Source organism: Saimiri boliviensis, chromosome 1, assembly GCF_048565385.1.
Source record: "Saimiri boliviensis isolate mSaiBol1 chromosome 1, mSaiBol1.pri, whole genome shotgun sequence".
NCBI classification, from domain to species: Eukaryota; Metazoa; Chordata; class Mammalia; order Primates; family Cebidae; genus Saimiri; species Saimiri boliviensis.
In genome coordinates, this window is record NC_133449.1 from 194,397,124 (window position 1) to 194,403,044 (window position 5,921).

The 5,921-nt window shown below is 40.6% G+C and overlaps 1 pseudogene; it reads left to right on the forward strand.

The window, feature by feature from the left end:
• The first annotated feature begins 4,571 nt into the window (after positions 1 to 4,571).
• Positions 4,572 to 4,747, forward strand: LOC120365381 (U2 spliceosomal RNA; annotated as a pseudogene).
• Positions 4,748 to 5,921: the final 1,174 nt, after the last annotated feature.

Here is a 5,921-nt window from a genome sequence, read left to right on the forward strand (position 1 = left end):
ACACTAAAAGTTGAGAACGATTGCTGTAAGAGTATAAAAATAGATACACTTTTAGAAAAAAATCCAAGACATAGTTTAATTTATTTCCTTTTTTTTAAAAAGTACAAATTTATGACCCTCCAAACCAGCACTTCTGAAAGTATGGGCAAGGGGATGCTTAGGGATCCTCAAGTCCTTTTTATGGAGTCCACAAGATCAAAACTGCTTTTGTAATAATACTGAAATGTTTTTTGACTTTTTCTATTCATTCTCTCATGAATGTGCAGTGGAATTTTCCAGAGGTTGAATGACAAATGCTATCATAACAAGCCAAATGCAGAAGCAGATAGGAGGATACAGCTTTCTTGTATTAAACATGACATTAAAGAGATTCTCAAATATGTAAAAATTCCACTCCTCTCATTAATATTTTTGTTTTAGAAAACATAGCTAGTTTTCATTAAAAGATATATTAACATTTAGCCCATCTGTCATTATTTTTAAATAAATATTTTTATAAATTACATAATTTTAGCTTCGATTACAGTGAATATCATTAGATATAATCCACATAAACAAAAGCTCTTTGGGTTGTTTCATAATTTTTAAGAGGGTAAAGTTGTCCTGAGTCCAAAAGTTTGAGGATTATTGTCCCAGATTTGTTTTTCCTCTCTAAAAGAACTGGATTCTTTTAGAGAGGATCAAGACTTTTAGACAGGAACAAGGACTTTCGTCTTGTTCATTTTTTCCTGGCACGTGGTTAGCACTTGGTAGCAATTTGTTGAATAGATGAAAGAAAACAGGGGAAAAAAAGGAAGGATAACTACACATACAGGGGAAAGAAAGGAAAAAAAGAAAAAAGAAAAAGAAAAAGAAAATGCTTAGGAAAACAAATCAATGTATTTATAAGTAAAGGATGAGTTGAAGTTAGGTGAAGTATTTGAGAGCTGGAAAGAAGATGCTATGCAGAAGGAGGTGCATGTACAAAGACTAAAATGTAGAATGACATGGAACTATAAATTGTTCAATGTAGAGAGTTGAGATGTGTGCTTAGTAGGGCAGTGAGAGAGATGTAAGAGATCGGCAGCCGTAATATTCTGTGAATCTATGAAGGAGAGAGCAGCTTCGTGTACTCCTCCACTTCACTGCCTAAGCAATGTGGACTTCTCTGTGGACTGGTCTGATACATACATGGTTTTAGTGTGGGAAAGCTTTTAGTTATTATCCAACAGTGTTGATGGTAGAATTATTGTGATTATGGTTATGTACTGAGTTCCTAGTAAGAGAAAAGCATTTAACATGAATTTTCTCATTTTCAAACAACCTCATGAGGTAGAGATTATTATTAATTCCTATGTTTCATAGATGAGGACATTGGTGTTCAGAGGGGTTATGGGACTTGCCCAAAGTCAGTGGCAAAGTGGTAGCCATTCTCTAAGAAGGCCATCAATGATCTTTGTCTCCTGATATTCCTACCCATGTGCAGTGCACTCCCATAATGAAAGCAGAGCTGGTCTGCATGTGCTGTGAAATATGGTAGAAGCAATGGTGTGTGACTTCAGAGGTCAGATCACAAACAGCATTTCAACTTCAACCTTCCCCTTTTGAATAGCTCACTCTGAGTGAATCTCAGAGTGATGGTGTGTGACCTCAGAGGTCAGATCACAAACAGCATTTCAACTTCAACCTTGCCGCTTTGAGTAGCTCACTCTGAGTGAATCTCAGGGGCTGGCCTGAGGTGGCTTCTCTTTTTCAAGGCAGGTTAATTTGTCTGGGGTCAGGAATTTAAGGTATAGTGAGGAATGGAAAGACACTTTTGGAGTTTGTGATAAGAATCCTGATACCGAGGCAGTAGTATTAGGCTTCTATTTTTCTAGAGAAGTAGCAGAATTTACTTTAGGGGTCCAACAGCCCTAAATATGCTTTGGAAAATGATGGAGAAGGAGCTGTGTCCACCGAGTGGCGTACAGTGAACTGAACAGAAAACCACTTGGAGAATGGGAGTTTCCTCCTAGAAACGTTGAGCGTTAAACTTCCAGAGTCATATGAGATGAGACTGTTAATTACTTATTTATTACTTATTTGAGATGAGACTGTTAATTAATAGGACACTAGAGGATTTGGGAAGGACTGGGGTTGCCTTTGCAAAATCACCTGGCTTGTGTGTCTAGCTTACGGTAGATATCTACCACAGGCTTGTCGGACATGACTGTTGATTTGGTCTATATCTGAGGTATCAGTTCAAACAAAAGCTTTTCTAGAATATAAATCAAAACAACAGTCCTGCTGAACCAAATTGTTGAATTCTTTTTTCCATCTCTCAATCTTTTTTTTTTTTTTTTTTTTTTTTTTTTTTTTTTTTTTTTTGAGACGGAGTTTTGCTCTTGTTACCCAGGCTGGAGTGCAATGGCGCGATCTCGGCTCACCGCAACCTCCGCCTCCTGGGTTCAGGCAATTCTCCTGCCTCAGCCTCCTGAGTAGCTGGGATTACAGGCACGAGCCGCCATGCCCAGCTAATTTTTTGTATTTTTAGTAGAGACGGGGTTTCACCTTGTTGACCAGGATGGTCTCGATCTCTCAACCTCGTGATCCACCCGCCTCGGCCTCCCAAAGTGCTGGGATTACAGGCTTGAGCCACCGCGCCCAGCCTCTCTCAATCTTTACACTAAAGATTTAGTTGAACTAAAGATTCAGAATGAATAAACGTGTGTAGCTCATCTGCTTTGTGCCAAGCACTGTGCTAAGTACTTTTGCGTGCACTATCACCTGCTCCTCCTTGCAGCAATCCTCTCCATATGGGTTTGCTTTGCTCATTTAGCCCCAGTAGAAGCCCCACGTGGCTTCTACCCCGCCTTCCTGTGCTGGTCACAGCTGGGGAAGTTCTGCCACTGTGGAGGAGCCAACCAGCCGGCTCTCAGCCTGTGTTTCATAGTCTCACTGTCACACGGCTGCTGGGTAAGAATGACTTTTTTTCTGATCTGTAGTGATTTGCACTTCTCCTCCGTAACTATATTTATGCTTAAAACAATGAATTTCCTCCATTTAGCCCCTATCTTTCCTCTTATGGAGCTGTAGTGTACATTAATCTCACCTGACTTCACATCTCGCTGAAGTGAGAGGGTGGGAGAAAGTTTTGTAGCTGAGAAACTGAAATAAAGGGGGACTAATACTAAGTTATAATTATGTCTTACAGTTTTCAATTTTTAAAAATGTCCCAACCAATGTTTCTCAAATCTGAGAACTATATTAACCTTGTAAAGAGAAAAAATTTCATGAAGTCTCAAAACTATGTCTGTGTACTTCAGTGGGAAAAATACTACTTTGTGGAACAAAAGTTTTGTTCTACACAGTTTTTCAAATATGAATTGTCACTGCAAATAATATTTTTATAATAGGTTAAGTAATTTTTGCACTATCTTTAAAATGAAAAATTAGTATTTAAAATTCCTCACAAAACTCCCAAGTCCCTGAGAATACAGCCAAGCCTGCTCCACCCAGTTTGAGAAAATCTATACCAGCCACAAGTTTATTTCTATATTATATATTCCCAATTATATATGAGGTCTTTGGAGGCCCTGACAGTGTAAGGCACCATACCTGTTTCTTCTACTTACTTCTTATTTTTTTGAGATGGAGTCTCACTCCATTGCCCAGGCTGGAGTGCAGTGGCGTGATCTCGGCTCATTGCAACCTCAGCCCCCAGGTTCAAGTGATCCTACCACCTCAGCCTCTTGATTAGCTGGGACAACACGTGTGTGCCACCACTCCCAGTTAATTTTACAGTCTGACCTGGAACTCCTGGCCTCATGTAAGCTGCCCACCTCGGCCTCCCAAAGTGCTGGAATTATGGGTGTGAGCCACCACTCCCTGCATATTTTCTTTCTGTATGGATTTAAAGGAAAGAAAAATCACAGCATTATTTCTTTTAATTTGTTCATGCAATATGTAGTTACTCTGCATTCCATTTGTCTGGGTTTGCTGGGTGTGTGAATAGCTGATGTCCTAAGTACAGGCAAAGTCTTTAACTTTGTTTTGCACATGCTTTAAGCCCCACTTGCATTCTCAAGTGTCAGACTCTCTCTGGGGTGGGCTGATGACCATTCTTCCACCTGGAGTTGTGCATTTCATCCAGTTACTGGCAGCTGCAAGAGTTTCAAGGCCTTAGAAGATCTTAGTCCTCTGAGGCCGCTGCTTGCCCAGAAATACAAATCATACTTTTGTGATATCTGGTTGCTTGCCATATGGTGTCTCAAGGGGTCTGGGATCATTTACTGCAAGAATTCAGTGGGATCATGTTACAGTGCTCAGGGTCTAAGACAGGCACATAAGAAACACACTACGACTGCATCGCCTTTGTTAGCACCATGTGGAAATGTTGCAAACCATGGGAAGGCTTGGACTAACCCATGAAGGGACAAAGCAAGGGAAGAACTGGCTGGGATTCCCAACCGTCTTAGAGTTCAAAGGATCCATCGCGGGGCTGTTCTTGAGTGTTGGATGGCTTGATAATTATTAATCGTTCCATTTGGTTCCTATAAAACAATCACTTCAAAAACGTGGATCATTAAAAGTCTCATAGAAAATTTATTTTTATCACTTCTCAGCCTTTTGGCTAAGATCAAGTGTAGTGTCTATTTGTATCAGTTTAATATCAGATACATTCTCTATATATTAAATGGATTTTTGGAGCTAGGAGATGGAATAGGAACTTGCCCCACTCTACCCGTCAACTTGGTATTGCAGTATCTCCAGGAATGGTCCATCCCTTTCAGGGTATAGAATGGTTGCAACAAATAGTAGATCAAGGCTGGGTGTGGTGGCTCACACCTGTAATCCCAACACTTTGGGAGGCCAACGTGGGAGGATTGCTTGAGCTCAGGAGTTTGAGACCAGCCTGGGCAACATGGCAAAACCCTGTCTCTACAAAAAATACAAAAAATTAGCTGGATGTGGTGCAGCATGTTTGTAGTCCCAGCTATTCGAGAGGCAGAGTCAGGAGAATGACTTGAACCCAGGAGGGTTGCAGTAAGCCAAGAGTGTGCCATTGCACTGTAGCTTGGGCAACAAAAGTAAAACGCCTTCTCAAAAAATAATAATAAATAAATAAAATAAAAAAGAATTTTTTTATTACTGGAAAGAACAGTGTCAACGTTTTGATGTTGTCTTCCAGTGATAAGATGACAAACGACTTTTCCTCCTGCTTCTCTCCCTGTTTCTGTACTTTCCAAATGAGCTACAAGAATGCATGTGTAAACATTCATACTCAGACTGACTGGCTCCACTATCTAATACGCAGGTGGCCCTGGGCTAATTTCTAATTTCACTCTACTTCCATTTCTTTCTGTAACATGGGGATACTATTAATAATACCTACTTTCATAAAGCTGTTGTGAGAAAAATAAGACAATATAAGTTGAAGTTTAAATAGTGCCTGGCACATAGTAACTACACCCACATTTTGGCTATTGTGACTATTACTGCTATACTTAATTGATTCTAAGACTCACATTTTTCTTTCATTTTTAACTGATTTCTAATTGGGATGTATCTCACAGCTGATGGTTTGACATGCTTAATGGACAGCCCTTTTATTGTCTTGGTGACTGTAGTGGCTTGATGCAGTCAGTCTGAACAGCTGTACACTTAGCTTTGAACTGTTGCCGCCTAGGTCAGAGGTGCCATCCCTTGGGCCATGTGGTATTTTGAACTTGCTGATGACTGCTGTTTACGAAGGTCTTATCCACAGGCCAATGGCTATCTTTATGAAGGCAGACCCGACAAATGCATGGGGTCCACAGTTGCCTTCAGAAGATAGCCATGAGGCCTGGCAAGCAAGCAGACACTGGCCTTGCTGCTCTCAACAAAGCTACTGCCCCTAGTGGGGGCTTTGCTGGGCTGGCTGCTGCTGCTTGTTGGATCACACAGGCATACATGCTCTGGCC